This window comes from Orycteropus afer, unplaced genomic scaffold (genome assembly GCF_000298275.1).
Source record: "Orycteropus afer afer isolate SDZICR_OR568_19922 unplaced genomic scaffold, OryAfe1.0 scaffold00072, whole genome shotgun sequence".
In the NCBI taxonomy this organism is placed as follows: Eukaryota; Metazoa; Chordata; class Mammalia; order Tubulidentata; family Orycteropodidae; genus Orycteropus; species Orycteropus afer.
Window position 1 is genome coordinate 6080252 of NW_006921659.1, and position 16833 is coordinate 6097084.

Here is a 16833-nt window from a genome sequence, read left to right on the forward strand (position 1 = left end):
AAAAAGAAAGAGTTTTCTATGGCATATAGTATTATTTAAACTACTGAAAGGTCATTTTGAAAAATTAGTTATTTTCTACCTTTTCTGGTTCCATTTGATATACAGTAGGGCACTGTACCCATCCATCCCCATCCCCACCTTTGCTAAGGTCATAAATCAGTTCTGTACAATGCATTGAACACAGCTCTTTTTAAAGGAAGAAAAACAAAAAAAACAGACGTGTACATTGCAAACCACTGAGTGACTGATGAGTGAGATTTCTATTTTAGATTATGAGAGTCTGTTTGTTGAGAGGTACAAACTACATGAGGATGGTCTTAAGGGAAAATAATCTGATCTGCGTGCCATGCAAACTTCATACACATCCATATTCTCTCACAGAATAGAAAACAACACCTTTCATATGGTACCACTGAATGGCTGGAAATAAGACAATTATCCCTACTACCACTAACCTGGAAAGACTGATTAGCTAATCTGCAAAGTGTTTATGCAACTCAGTGATTCAGTGACAAAGTCATGTGGGTGGGTGATGAGAAGGAGATTAAGTGCCTGCGCCCCCACTCCCACTGACTGTGAGTCCATTTATCCCAGACAGGATTATGCACACATTGTAGTTTTCAGGTTTTTTTTCCTATTATCTCCTTTTTTCTTATTTCATGCCTGTTTCTGATGTTTGCTTAGTTAAAATAAATTTCCATCTTAATTTTTTTTCATCTTCAGTCTATTTAGATTATTTGTGCTAAAGGATTTGGATATTGAAAGAAAAAAATAACAAAAGTGACAACAATGAGCATATCCTGTGCATTTGCAGCCTCCATATCCTCTATACACATTCTCAGGTTCAAACACTGAACTCACACTTCACAGCAGAGATGAGGGTATCTATTAGCCCACATGCTAGCTCTTTTTAGCATTTAATTAATCTAATTCAGTAAATAAATTACCATTCCTTTCAGTGCTTTTTATTTCAAAAGCCAGTCTTATTTTATTTAGTTCATCATTTAGATCAGCACTAGTTCATTTATTAATTCAATAAATATTTATCAAGGATCTTTTACACGGCTGACACAGTTCTAAATACTAGGAGTATTGCTGTGAGTGAGACAGACATAATCTGTGCTTTCATGGGGTTTTCATTATAAATGGGAGACACAGACAACAGTCAAATATATACATATATACTTCAGTAGTGATACAGCCTTGGAAACCCAAGGAGGGGTCGCTATGAGTCATATCTGACTCGATGGCAGTAAGTTTGGTTTTTATGGTTTTTATATGTGTATATATGCACATCCATATATACATACATACATATTATCTAGAAAAATCATGTGCTATGAAAAATAAAAGCAGTTATAAGAGGTTAATGAGTGATGGGGGCTGCTAATATAGATCTGTTGAAAAAAATAACAAATGTTCCATTTTTAATATCACTAGAGTGACATTTTAATTCTTCCTTATCTCCCCAGCATGCCACAAAGTAGCATGTTGGAATTAACATGCTAGCCATAATACTCTGCAATTTTACTTTTTAGTTCAAATTCATTTATTAATTTACTTGCACTGCCTCATTCTAGAAAAGATTTAAAGTGGAACTCCTATGCAGTTCCACAGATTGCCTTGCCCCTTAAAAGAGCTCTGGTGGCATAGTGCCTAAGGCATTTGACTGCTAACTAGAAGGCTGGCAGTTCAAATCCACCAGCCACTCCTTGGAGCCAGACTGGGCAATCTGCTTCCATAGTGATACTGCCTCGGAAACCCAAGGAGGGGTCGCTCTGAGTTGGATCTGACTCAAGGACAGCGCATTGTATTGTTGCATTTTTGCTATTAAAGATTTAGATCTTTATGAAAAGAGTAATGAAACACACTCATTCCCAAAGTACCTCATTTTCTCACACCTGAAGTTGATTTCTTTGAAAATTCAAGTGTGTCAGTAAGTACTCAGAACCAAGATTTGCCAAGAAGGTCCAAAAAAGCCTAAAATCACACATACAGGCGGCATCTACTTACTATAATCACAATTTTAGGAGAAATTTAACTTTGTAATATATTCTCACAATGTGTCAGTCTCAGAAGCATGTCAGGATGATCCTGTGAATTAGCATCCTAAAAGTCATAAATTTTGCATTCTAGTTCACATACAATGAATAATTTGATAATAATGTAATATGGGAATGTGGAGACAGAATGAAAGGAGAAATTATATATTATGCAGTCATCTTTTGCTTATCCTCCTTGGGAGAACGGGAGAAGTAAGATAAAGGAAAACCTAAAAAGTGCAATGAACACACACACAACTAATACCCCCCTCTATAGCCGTTGTGAGTTCTTCAGTGTCCTCCCAAAAGATATGTTCAAGTCCTAAGCCCGAATATTCATGAATGTGACCAATGTGGAAATGGCTCTTTGCAGATGTATTCAAGTAAAGACAAGGCAATACTGGTTTAGGGTGGGCCCTAATCCAAAGACTGGTGTTCTTATAAGAAGAGGTAAATTTGGACACAGGGACACAGAGGGAATACCATGGGACGACAGAGGAAAAGACTGCAGTGACCCATCTATAAGCCAAGGACTGGACACAACTACCAGAAGCTAAGTAGAGGCAAGAAGGATGCGAGAGCCTTCAGAGTGAGCATGGCTGGGCTGACATCCTGATTTCAAACTACTAACCTCCAGAACTCTGAGAGAATAAGCATCTGCTGTTCTAAGCCACCCAGTATGTAGTATTTCATTACAGCAGCCCTAGGAAACTAATACAACAACCCATCTTGGCATCTCAGAGTTCCTCTCAGTCAGATATTAGAATGATGGTGGTGATAGGCAACTCCTTTTGTTGCTGTGACATGCCATTCATGAATAATCAAGTGTAGTCTGTATAATGTGACCAAATAAAGTGGAATGTCTATTTCAAATTCGCTACGTGCATTTGGTATTTGTTGAAATACTTTATAATAACTTTCTAAACATTTGATTTATTTTGACAAGCTGGACATACAGCTAAGGGACATCAAATACACTTTGACTTATGGTTCATGTTACCATTCTCAAAAAAGTAGCTATTATTCATTTTCAAATGGTTATAGCCTCTGTAATTTTTACTAACTTGAGAAAAATTTGATATGGTATTTTATTACAGCAACCCTAGGAAAGTAATACAATAACCCATCTGGGCATCTCAAAGTTCCTCTCAGTTAGATATTAGAATATTAGAATGATGATGGTGACAGCAGTTGACTGCTAACCAGAAGGCTGGCAGTTCAAACCCATCAGTCAGCCACTCCTTGGAAGGAAGGTTGGGCAATCTACTTCTGTAGATTCAGAAAAGCACTAATATTTGGCTTTTGATATGACATTTTAAATATATCTTTACTTTCAAATCACCTCTGCCACAGGTGTTTGTTGATTACTTATGCAAAGAAAGCTTTATATATATGTATATATATATATATATATATGTAATATAAATATATATACATATATGTATATATGTATATATACATATATGTGTGTGTATATATTGTTGTTGTTGTTGTTGTTTTGCCATCGAGTCGGCCCCGACTCATAGCGACCCCTCCTTGGGTTTCGAAGGCAGTATCACTACAGAAGTAGGACTGCCCAACCTTCCTTCCGAGGAGTGGCTGACTGATGGGTCCCGTGTGTGTGTGTGTGTGTGTATATATATATATATATATATATATACACACACACACATATATATATATATATACATATATAGGAGCTCTGATAGCATAGTGCCTAAGGCACTTGACTGCTCACCAGAAGGCTTGTGGTTCAAACCCACCAGCCACTCCTCGGAAGGTTGGGCAATCCTACTTCCATAGTGATACTGCCTCGGAAACCCAAGGAGGGGTTGCTATGAGTCGGGGCCGACTCGGCAAAACAACAACAATATACATACATATATATGTATATATATATACACACACACACACACACACATACATATATACATATTATATATACACACACACACACACACACACATCAAGGAGCTCTGGTAGCATAGTGCCTAAGCCACTTGACTGCTAACCAGAAGGCTGGTGGTTTAAACCCACCAACCACTCCTTGGAAGGAAGGTTGAGCAATCTACTTCCATAGTGATACTGCCTCAGAAACCCAAGGAGGGGTCACTATGAGTTGGGTTTGACTCAACAGCACATAACAACAACAACAACAACACACATATATATACATGTATATACACATACATACACACACACACACACACATATGTATACCAAGAAAAAAAAAAAAAAACCTCACTGCCATCGAGTCATTTCTGACTCATAGGGACACCGTTGGGTTTCCAAGGCTGTAAATCTTTACTGAAGTGGATGGTCCCATCTTCCTTCCTAGTGGGTTTGATGAGAGTTCTGAACAGGAATGGGTGTTGGATTTTATTGAATGCCTTTTCTGCATCGATTGATATAATCATATGATTCTTTTGTTTTGTTTATGTGGTAAATTACATTGATTGTTTTTCTGATGTTGAACCATCCTTGCATACCTGGTATGAATCCCACTTGGTCAGGATGTATTATTTTTCTGATATGTTATTGGATTCTGTTGACTAGGATTTTGTTGAAGATCTTTGTGTCTATATTCATGACGGATACTGGTCTGTAGTTTTCCTTTTTAGTGGTGTCTTTCCCTGGTTTTGATATCAGTGTTATGTTTGCTTCATAAAATGAATTTGGGAGTATTCCAACTTTTCTATGTTCTGGAATAGTTTGAGTAGTTTAGGTGTCAATTCTTCCCTGAATATTTGGTAAAATTCTCCAGTGAAGCCATCAGGGCCAGGACTTTTTTTGTGTGGGAAGTTTTTTTATGACCTGCTCAATTTCTTCTTTTGTTATGAGAGTCTGGTGGTTTGACCCGCTGACCTACCAGTTAGCAGTCAAGTGCCTTATGCACTACGCCACCAGAGCTCTGTGTGTGTTTGTGTGTGTGTGTGTATGAATAAAGAATTGGTTGGTCCCTGGGTGGCACAAAAGGTTAAACACTCAACTACTAGCCAAAAAGATGGTGATTCAAACCCACCAAGAGGCACCTCAGAAGACAGGCCTGGTGATCTGTTTCTGAAAGGTCATAGCCTTGAAAATCCTATGGAGCAATTCTGCTCTAGAGACATGAGGTTGCCATGAGTCAGAATCCCCTGCGCAGCAACTAACAACAACAACCACGAAGAATTGGTAAAGATCAGAGAGGAGAGATTAAGTCGAAGTCTGGAGTTATGTGAATGATTTATAAACTATAAAATGTGATGTGTATGTGTATTCGTAGTATAATTGCTATGGATGAAATCCTGCCAATTAGTTTCCTTTGTTGTTGTCATGTGCCGTCGAGTCAGACCCGACTCATAGCAACCCCTCCTTAGGTTTCCGAGGTGGTCACTATAGAAGTAGATTGCCCAACCTTCCTTCCGAGGAGTGGCTGGTGGGTTTGAACCACCAGCCTTCTGGTTAGCAGGCAAGTGCCTCAGGCACTACGCTACCAGAGCTCCCTAATTTCCTTTAAGGCTCATTATGTAATCTGTTTGGCCACAGATTTTCGAATTATCATGCGGCTCTCTTTTACCTGATTTTCAGAATTGCCAAGTGAACCCATCTTTTCTGAGGTCTGACTAGACTCCATCTTACCCAGGAAGAAATAAAGTTCAAACTAGCCCCATGCCTACAGCTGCTGAAAGATCTGTCCAAGCTGATAATCTGCATGCTTCCTCTTCATCACACGTAACCATGATTCTCCCGTCTTGGAGTCAAGGTTGTGGAAGAGGATGTGTCAGTTGAACTATATAATTAATTCATGCCATTTTGTCAAGCCAACTTACAAAAAGAGCCTTGGGAAACAACACCATTATGTCCTCTGATACTCCCAAACTGTGCTCAGTTATTGCTCTTGGGTGCAATGGATCAGGAGGTTGCCCGGAACCGTCTAAGGGACGGAAGTTGTGCTGCACCGTGCATGATGAGATTTCAGGTAAGCTGATTTCCGTGTGTGTTTGTAGAAGTATGGCACTGGTATAACAGAAAATCTCTGACTACATGGAGATTTGGGAGAGGCCATTAATAGGTCATTCAGCATATCAAGGACAAAGCGCTGGTCTACTGGGTTATCTTCAGAGTGTGCATTTCTGTCTTTTAAAAGTGACAAGTCACTGAGCGGGATTACTTGATGCCACCCTTGCTTCAGTACTATCTTCTAACACAGGCTGCTGGTGCCCGTTATAACACCCCTATTACTTTAACAAGGAGAGCCATGGTCGGCTTTAGCCTGCTTGCTACAGAATTCTTAGGTCAAGTGTAAATGCATATTACTGAGCACCCTCTGGCATGTATTGTTAAAGCCATCATTAAAAAACCTCCGAAAGTCTTCAACTGTGCAACTGAAAAATGTTTCCAAATCCTCTTATCCCCAACATAACAAATCCCATTGTTTATTAAATCTGATGTTTTGTGAATTTGATACCGTCTGGCTTATACAGGAGGACTACCTTTCAAAACAACCCAAGAGAGGTCTTAGGGAAAGAAAAGCAAATCAGGAGAACCCCCTTTCATGCTAAGGAGGCAATACTAGGATTAAAAGACACAACAGTATTGCTACCCAATTACAGTTCTGTCTGGGTCATGTGCTATCCGTAGCAGAAAGAAGCAAGATGGCAGATGCCCTGGGTTATTTTAATTAATTTAATCATGTGACTAATTGGTCTCTGCTGGGTTTCTGTGGTAACTGCTTCCTAAGTGCTGATGGGCAATTGTGTTAAATGTAGCTTGGAATCTGCACGTAGGGCGCAGTGCCTTGGAGAGCGTGAGGGGAGCTGTGCAGCTGTGCTCCGAAGGTGCCCTGCTGGGCCTCTGATTGTCTGACTGCGGCGGGCTTACAGCTGCACAGTCCTCTGCAAACAGGATCTGCATCCCTCTCCTGTAAGAACACTGCTCACCTACCCAGAGTGGGCGTGAGCTCACAACGGATATACGAAAATGATCTGTGATCAAAGAGCATTCAGGTTCCGCACGGATTTGGAAATTAGATGGAGAGAGGTATCTGTAATAAAGGAATATTGGTATGGGAAAGAGGAGAGAAGGAAAATGAAGGCTACTCTTCTGTGAATAAAATGAAGCCCCAGAAGCTATCATGTGTTATTCATAGCTGTCCAAATGATACTAATAAGCCATCCTTTTAAATGCCTTATGGGGTTTATCTTTTTTTTTTCCTACTCTTGTGATCCCTTCTCCTCCTTGTCACAGAGAAGGTGCGTGGGAGAATGAGTGGGTGGATGGCCAGTTTTAGAGCACAGTCTACTTCAGACAGATGGAAGGCAAATGACTTCCAAATTTTCTCTTGAAGTGGGATATGTTTGTATTTGCACAATGCATTCTAGCACCTGTGCAGAGAAAAAAAATATAATCACAGATTTCCCTCACAAGGGGATTTAAAAAGAAAAAAAGTAAAACCACTAACTGCAGCACAAAGATGTTGCTGTACTTGAACAAGTCCTTCCATCTGTGGTCCCAGTCAGGCTCTCAGAACAATAGTTTCTTCCCACTCCAACCCCACCCTCCATAGACCAAACGGTCAACACATGCACCATTCTAGAAATGAAAGAAACTGCTTTTTGAGATCACTCCTGTGTCTGTTAGAATGAAGACATGAACGATACTTTTTCCCAGAGCAGAAAGCGGAGGCAGTGGGAGGGCAGCCTCGCTTCTCCTTATCAAACAGCACAATGACCCACAGATGCCATTCTGTGTCCCATGTGTTCTAGACTGTTCTGCACAGAGGTAGCTCTAGTGGACTCAGCCCTGCTTTCTCCTCCCCCTAGACATGAAGAGATGTCCTGGTAAATTAAGCTAAATTGGCTTCATCTATAAGTTTCACATTAGACATGGACATTTAATGGGCTGACAGCTTAAATTCCTTTAAGAGGTGGCAGGGAATTCTGTTAAGTATTACAATATGTCTGACAGGATGTCCAGGCAGCAAGCATTATTTAATCCAGCATCTTACTAGGCCTGGGAGCTTCCTCACACTCATTAGGTCTCTGTAATGTAAATGGAAGTATCTGTCCAGAACATCACCAGTTTTGTAACTATAACGGCATCCATTTTGAGAGGTAGCTGTCTGCTCTGAGTATTGGCCAAACCACTGAGAAATTGTGTCATTTGGTCCTCAAGGCCTACATCCCAGATAGAGCATCGTCTCTGGCACAGAGGCAGAACTGTTCCCTTTCCTAATTCTGTACATTTTATTACGACTGTTAGTCTAAAAATCTGCATGGGGATTCCAAGCAGTACTGGTCAACCTGCAGTCAACCTGTACTTTCTCTCAAGCTGATAGATTTACATCTCACCCCCACCTGTTTGCTCCTCCAAACTTCCATTCCAAGGTGGCAGAGGTAAGAAAACCTTCCATCTCCTATCACTGATTTAAGGGAAGAACCCTAGTTTTTAGAACAGGTGAGGAGCTAAATTCTTCCAATGTCCAAGTACTAAGCCATAAAACCAAACCCACTGCCATTGAGCTGATTCTGACTCATAGCCGCCCTGCCCCCCCCCCAAAAAAAATTGCATTTCTAAGGCTGTAAATCCTTACAGAACCAGATTGCCCCATCTTCCTCCCACAGAGCAGCTGGTGGGTTTGAACTACTCACCTTCTGGTTAGCAGTAAAATGCCTTACCTACAGGGCCACCAGAGTGCCTTCCTAAGCCATAGGAAGGAGTCTAAACCTGAACTCAAGAAGCCCATAAATGGATTTCAGAAAGCCCATAAACCCTATGAAATTGTCTGCTAAATACTACATGCATATGCACTTCCTGGAGAGAAGGCCCGGAGCTTTCTTCATATCATCAAGAAGTCCAGAATCTACACAAAAAGAACCTCTCTCCTAGACAGTTTCTATGCAAGCTTATGCCCAACCTCACATCCACCGTGCCTCTAATATGGCTTTGAGTGTCACATTATATAAATGGGGAAGCCTTAGCTATCATTTCCCCTAAATCTATCAGACTCCTCGGAAGGAAGTTTGGGCAATCTACTTCCGTAGTGATACTGACTCGAAAACCCAAGGAGGGGTCGCTACGAGTTGCGTCCAGCTCAACGGCACATAACAACAACAACTTTAAAATACATTCTTTTACTTTTTCAGTTTGGAAGTCAAGTTGTCCTCCTAAACCAGATATTGGCCAGTACCTGTGAAAGAAGAACCTGGTGCCTTGAATAGGCAGCACAACTTTGTGGAACAGGCCTAGGAATCCACTCATTTGATTGTGCCATGGAGAAGACTGGCCAAGCTGGTGACAGTCTCTCCTTCCCTTTAAGTCATCACCTCTGGCCCAAAGCTGAGAACTACGGCAAGAAGCTGCTAGGGAGGCTGCCACTCCTCCTGCCTCCTTCAGTCTGTCTCACTATCTGATCTCCCTCCCCTTCCTGGCTCTCCTACCTGTGCCTCTCCCCACCAAGTCACCTCTGCTTTCCTTTACTTCACTGTCACCTGATACAACTTTTCTACCCATACAAGAGCTAGACATAGACATTTTAGAATTTGAGCTTTTGTTTCTGCTCCCTGATCAATTCACCCACTGCCACCAGGTCTCCATCAAGACCAATGTATACTTAAAAAAAAAAAAGTTATAAATGCAGTGGTCATTGCCCATTTTAAGTGACAATTATGACTACTTTAAAAAGGCCCATAAGGAAAGTTCACAATAAGTGATAAAGATACCTCAGTTAACCTGGTAAAATTTCAGAGTCAAGATCAAGGAGAACTCAGTGGTGAGACCTCTTCCACCATAATAATTACATTTAATACAACTGCATCTATTCAACTAGTTTTTCAAGCTGGGTTTTCAACCCATTGGTAAATCCCAACCAACAAATTTTTTTTAATGAAATAAAACTGAACAAAAAAATTTTGTTTCCATTTTAAATAGATGTGCTTTGTTTTGTATATTCTGAAACCTAAACATTTGTCACATTTTAACAGTTCTGAAATCATGATGACTTCTACCATTGTTGTCAGCCAGGTTGCAGTTGTGACATAATTGTGTGAAAGTCTTCTGTTGACACTTTCTGGTAAAATCAAGAAAGTGTCAGATTTTATGAAATTCAGTATGAGTGTTGTATGTGCGTGTTTGTGCAGACACATGCATATTTGTGTGCATTAAATTAAAAAAGAAAATGTGTTTTTTACATTTCATGATAGAAAAAAGTAAGTTTGACAAATAGTATACTAAGTCATTTTATAAAGTTTATGTGTACACTTACTAAACACTGCTATTCTAATCATACAGATGACCAGTTTCTATTGGTCTTCAGGTAAGTACAATTATACTTCTCTTGTTATTGACTTCAGAGACCTCATCACAATGGTAGTATTTGTCCCTCACTATGTGACCCCTGCAAGTCACCTAACTTCTCAGGGCACAGTCTTCTTATCCATAAAAGAAGGCTGTTGGAGAAGCTTTCTAGTATCAGTTTAAGTTTGTAAAATTCAGGAAGTTGCAGATAAGTATCAAACTCCTCATGTGTCTCTCAGCTTTGCATGACTATGTTTATGAGTCCTGTTATATTCTCCATTTCTCTGCTTCCTTTAACTCCCAAAGAAGACTTCTTCATAATACAGTGTAAAGATAAAATAATGTCAAAAATCAATTTTTAAGTCATGTAGTATTCTTATATGTACTCCTATAAAGCCTGCAATACTTTAAAGTTTTAAACACAATGCAGGAATCACACTAAGGGTAATGCATTTGTTTTTTCACGTGTGACATGTACAGCTCTCATCTCTGATTCAGGTCCTTTTTTTGTCCCACAGTCCTTAACTTTTCTACCCATTTCCGGAATTTACATTTTGGTCCCTCTACTAACAGTTTCTGCTGTGCATGGGGTCGCTATGAGTCGGAAACGACTCGATGGCACTTAACAACAACAACAACAACTAACAGGCACTCACTCACAGCCTGTCCGTGGCCAGAATAACTCACTCTATAGTCCCCAGTTCTTCTTATATACATCTATTCTAGCACACCTCATAGTATATCATTTGTTTGCTTGTCAGTTTCCCCTGTTCAACTGTGAGAGCCTTAGATCCAGACATCTTTCCTCATTTCTTTGTACCTCCAGCCACAGAACAATGCCCAACAGGCTGTGGACGCTACATGTTGGTAGTTGAATAAATGAGTAAGTGAATAAATGTGCTGTATGAGGCCCATTTCCACACAAGGGCACCCATGTACAATGGAACACTCACACACTCAAGCAGACATTCTTCTGAGCACAAACCACAGCTTAGAATTCTAGGTTCCATGACATCAAATGTTTGAACAGGTCCCAACCTCTGAGGACCCAACTTGTTAATTCATTCACTTGTTGAGGACACATCTAAAACTCACTACCATTGAAGACTCATAGTGACCCTATAAGTCAGAGTAGAACTGCCCCATAGGGTTTCCAAGGCTATAATCTTTACGGAAGTAGACTGCCACCACATCTTTCTTCAACAGAGCAACTGGTGGTTCAAACTGCCAACCATTCAATTAGTAGCCAAGCGCTTAACTATTGCACCATCAGAGCTCCTTCTGAGTACACCCCTATTTGTACTCAAACATGTGTTCTTGTGTTCCTCTCCAGCCTTCCATTTCTGCCAAACTATTCCTGTATACAGGCCCAAGCCAAGGGTAACTCACTCACTGCCGTTGAGTAGAATCCGACTCATAGTGACTCCTCCTTGGGTTTCCGAGGTGGTATCACTACAGAAGTAGATTGCCCAGTCTTTCTTTCAAGGACTGGCTGGTGGGTTTGAACCACCAGGCTTCCAGTTAGCAGTCAAATGCCTTAGGTACTACGCTACCAGAGCTCCCAAGCCAAGGATGGTGGGTCAAATTGTCTGTGGCCCTCCTAAAAGCTGCCACTGTGAAGAGGTTAGGTGACAGAAGGAGCTATTTCAGCCTACACCAAGACCAAGGTGGAAACCAACTTCCTACCTGTTCCCAATAGGATCAAGTATGGCCTCTCAGGCATTAAAAGGAGAGGCCTTATCAATGTGGGGCTGCCCAGAGGTGAGTGAGGCCCATCTCTCCACTTCTGCTGATGCACAACTGGTTTAAAGCAACATGACCAAGGCTACCTCTTCTCTAGCCCCTGGATGTCTCTGGAGAATTCAGGTAGTAGGGGTTCGCTATCATAATTGTTTTGCTATATATTTCAGCTAATGTATTACCCTATCCTTCTTTATATGGAGAAAGAAACTGAAACCCACGTCATCTTTACAAGGCCCTGAACAAACATTTAAGGAGTTCTGGTGGCGCAGTGCCTAAGGCATTTGATTGCTAACCAAAAGGTTTGTGGTTCAAACTCACCAGCCACTCTGCAGAAGAAAGATGAGGCAATCTACTTCCATAAAGATGTACAGCCTTGGAATCCCAATGGGGGTTGCTATGAGTCGGAATTGGCTTGAGGGCAGTGGCAGCAAATATTTAGCCAGACTGGGGATGCTTAGGATCTCCTTGTCCGGAGCTGAACTATGGTTGTCATGGACTGAATTGTATCTCCTAAAAAGATATGGTGAAGAGTACCCACAAATATGACCTTGTTTGGAAATAGGATCTCCAAAGATGATATCATTTAAGTTAACACAGGGTCATTCTTGAGTAGGTTGGGTCCTAAACCAATATGAGTGGTGTCCTTATAAAAGAGAAGTGACACAGAGAGAAACTAGCCATATGAAGACAGTGACGGAGATTGGAGTTGTGCTGCCATGAGCTCTGGTGGTACTCCCAGAAGCTGGAAGAGACAAGGAAGGATAGAGTATGGCCTTCAGATAGAGTATGGCCCTTCAGATAGAGTATGGCCCTGCCAACACCCTGAATTTGGATTTCTCACCTCTAGAACTGTAAGAGATGAAAGTTCTGTTGTTTTAAGCCATCCCAGTCTGTGGCACTTTGTTACAGCAGCCCTTGGAAACTAGTACAACAGTCATGAAGAATTAACTGATATTTACCAAGTGCTAAATAACTGCATTGGAAAAGTAAAGAAAGTGAACAAAAGGAACTGAATAAGGAGTGGAGTTCTGCTTGTGGGCCAATGGTAACGTTAATAAGCTCCACCTCCACTTAAATTTTATTCTCTCATCACATGGAATAGGAAATGAAGCCCTAAACAAAACCCTACAAGCATCTAAACTGTTAATTCAACTCTTCCTAAATTTATATTTAATTCTTGTATCTTGGCTTAAGCTTCAATAAATACATACCATTGTCATGAGCTCCATGAAATCCCAACCATGATTTATAATTAATTAATTATAATTAATTCTCTAGGTGGTATCTGTTTTTAACTTACCCTGTAAGCCAAGTTTCAGTGCTCTGGAGTTTGAGGTAGAGTTAATTTTCTTTCCTATTTATTAAACAATTTGAAATAAAAAAATGATGAAAATTATACCATTGGTACAAGACTCTCTGGTGCCAACAGGCCATGGATTAGGTATTATTTGTTTTCTTTGTTTTTTCTTAATCAGTATTGACTTGGTTATCAAGTCCCATATTGAGGTCCCATAGATGTATAGCAGTGGTGTCCACTGCCTTCAAATTTTATTCACAAATTCCTTATACTCAATGTACTCTCAGTAGTACCACTTTAACCCAAAACAAGAATTGGTCAAACTAAATCATAGACCTGGTCTGAGACTTTACCCTCTCTCTCTTCTGCTCACCTGAAGTAGTCTAAATCACCCTTCCTCGAAGCATATCTCACAGTTGTTCAGTGCAGTACAAAGGGGGAACTGTTTTCCCACCCAGCAAACTCATCAACTTGAACCCTGAAGCATGACATCTGAATACCTTACTGTAGGAGCAGCTCAGGACTGCTGAACATGATCATTAACAACCTGCTTACATGTCCAGGGCTGCCTCGGTGTATTTATACACGCACTATGTATTAAACCATCTGCCACTGTGTTCGACCCAGCCTTTCTCCATGGTGGCCAACTGCAAAGGTTACCCCTGAGTGTTAAGAGGCAGGGTATACATTCATTACATTTATCTTTGCCAATTCTCTGGTTTTATTATTGGTCCTTCTGTCCTTAACAATATACCTTTTCAGGTGTTTGTATCCCATATTTGTATAGTCTGAAGTCTAATGAAAATATATTTAATACTCTATGTTAACTCATTTAAAGTTCAATATTAGCCCTTAATTTAAAAAAAAAAAATGGTGTCAAAGAAGGAAAGAATGAACTATGTGTTGTCCATGAAGATATGACATAGCTTGATCGTTGGCATATTGTTTGACATACATTTGTCAGCTTTCAAAATGTTTCTTTAATGCAGTCAAGCATTCACAAGCTAATTTTTTTGGCAGTTCAAACCCACCAGCCACTCCTCAGAAGGAAGGTTGGGCAATCTCTTTCCTTAGAGATACCGCCTTGGAAACCCAAGAAGGGGTTGTTATGAGTCAGATCCAACTCCATGGCAGTGAGTTTGGTTTGGTTTCATAGGCAGGCCCTAAAGATTCAATCCAATTCCCCTCTCTGGAGATGTTAAGAGTCAGCCTGTATGAGGGAATATGAAGCTTCAAATCTTTTGGTCCCATGTCTTGACTAACAGTTGAGTGAATGGAATTTCATCTGATGCCAGGCTACCTCATTATATTTATACACTTATAGAGTAGGCTTTTTGGAGCGAATGAGGAATAATCCTCTGTGGGTTTTCAAATAAAAGCAACTTAGAGAAAGTAGCAAATTTCCCCTCCTTCCTGTCATCTACTTCCAAATAGGTAATCAGCACATTAAGTGACACTATTCCTAATATAAACCCCTGGGATGGTACGCTATTAATTTATGTGTGCTCTAAGGAACAGCATCCACTCCTTACCCAGGTTCTTAATCCAAGGCAAAGCTTTATTCTTTGCCTTCGGTTATTTATTTTCCTCAAGGGTCCTTTCGGAGGGAGTCAGCCAAACTCTAAGTGAATTACTTGGATTTTTGAAAGTCCAAACAATGTACCTTACCTTTTGCAGAGCTATATTTGGTCATTTTTATTAGGTTTATATCGAATGCTAGCTCAAGACACAACCACCGTTTTCTTCTCAGAGGAAGCTTCTCAAATGGCTGCCTCACAAACTCTGTCCTGTGTCATTCTGTTGTTATTCTTCAGAGGCTGACTTGTCTCAAAATTATGATAATGGAAGCTCACCAATCTAAAACGCAAAGGCCTTCTGCGTGTGTGTAGGTGTGTGTGCGTGCACGTGGATGCCCTCCCACTCCAGTGATTTCCCAGTTCTCAGTTGTGCTTACTATTTTTAATAACCATCCCAGCAACAATGTGCGTTCTTTCTTTTGCTGTGGACCCTCTGATTTATGGCACTTGTCAAATTTGCTTTAGCTGATTTTCTTTGGAGAGCCAAAGCACCATGTAAGTTGCACCAAATTCCTATAAAAACAGCTCTACATCAAAGACTGACACAGGATAAGGAAGCCACACCCCAGTGTCCACATACTGCATCTTCCCCTTCTACTGCTTTCAAGCCTCCTTAGAGCACAGCTTCTGCCAGCCAGTGTATGTGAGTACACTGTGTGTTCATTATCTCTGGCTGCTTTCTGAAATGTCATCTGTTTGCCCTCTCCACTTCCAACTGGTCTTTAACCTGTCTTCTGAGTTTCCTGAGACAGATTTTTTACTTTTCTAAAGGATGCCTTTTCAGTACTAATAAAACTTTCATACTTGTCTGCTTAATCACGCCAGCTTTACTGTCCCCTTTTTACTTTTTGTTTTTGGCTCAGAGGTATATGAACCATCTGTGCCTCTAAAACAGTTTGCTTAAATAGCCTCCAGGCAGATTTTATGGGTTTTAAGTTTTTTACTTTAACCTTCAGCCTGCTGTTAGCCATTTTCATCACAGTTTTAAAATCAGCCTCTTTTGGAAATGATTGTCACTATATGTGGTTTTCCACAGCTACTGGAACTGGAACTGCTGGTTCCAGCTGAACTGTCCTGAGGTCACCATTCCCAATCACCTGAGGCAGGTGCAGGGGTGGTCAGCCTTAATGAGGAGCATTTCCCTCTCTATTTGGCATCTTGAATTGTGATCCAAACACCTCTCATTTAGAATATACATGTCCACATCATCCAGTTAATACTCAGGAAGGTATAATCTGAATTACTTACCTGCCTATTTATTTATCACTGCATGTCTACGGAGTTGTCATCATGATCCTTGGCACTAAAATGAGATACCAGGCTGAAACAAAGAATACAAAGAAAGGGAGGAAAATTTCCTTCTTCCTGCCACACCACTGTGTCATGAGAATTGCCCTCTGTTATTGTGCCAATAGATGCTGTTCTGTTTCCACTTTATCATAGTTGCCTAATCTGGGGACCTGAGTGTCAATAAGCATTTCTCCATCGTGGAATTGATCATCACCCAAACTTCCTCTCTGCCCTCACATTAATGTTACAAAGGCTCTATCATCCTCACGATGAATAACAAAACCACCCATCTTCTCCACAACTGGAGGTTAATCTGACCTCTCTGTAGCTCCTTCCATCAAAAAGTAACTTATCCCTTTTATTTTCAATCATCTAACCACATTCATCAGACAATAATCACACCATTCCCTCTCCTACCTTAGTGCATTTTCACTCAATCTTTTCTCTGTTGTCCTTATTGCTTTTCTGATGCATTTGATAATTTAAACACTTAGGCTTTTATTATTATCGTTGTTTTATTATTATTGGTTCTCTATAAAATGCTTTACCTTCAGGAATTGTTGTTGTTGTTGTTGTTTGTCGTCGAGTCGGCCCCGACTCATAGCGA

At 40.5% G+C, this 16833-nt stretch overlaps 1 protein-coding gene across 1 annotated transcript in view; it reads right to left on the minus strand.

Annotated features, from left to right (window-relative positions):
• Positions 1-16833, minus strand: part of LOC103197015 (sine oculis binding protein homolog) — a 199403-nt gene that overhangs the window by 100810 nt on the left and 81760 nt on the right. The window lies entirely within an intron of this gene.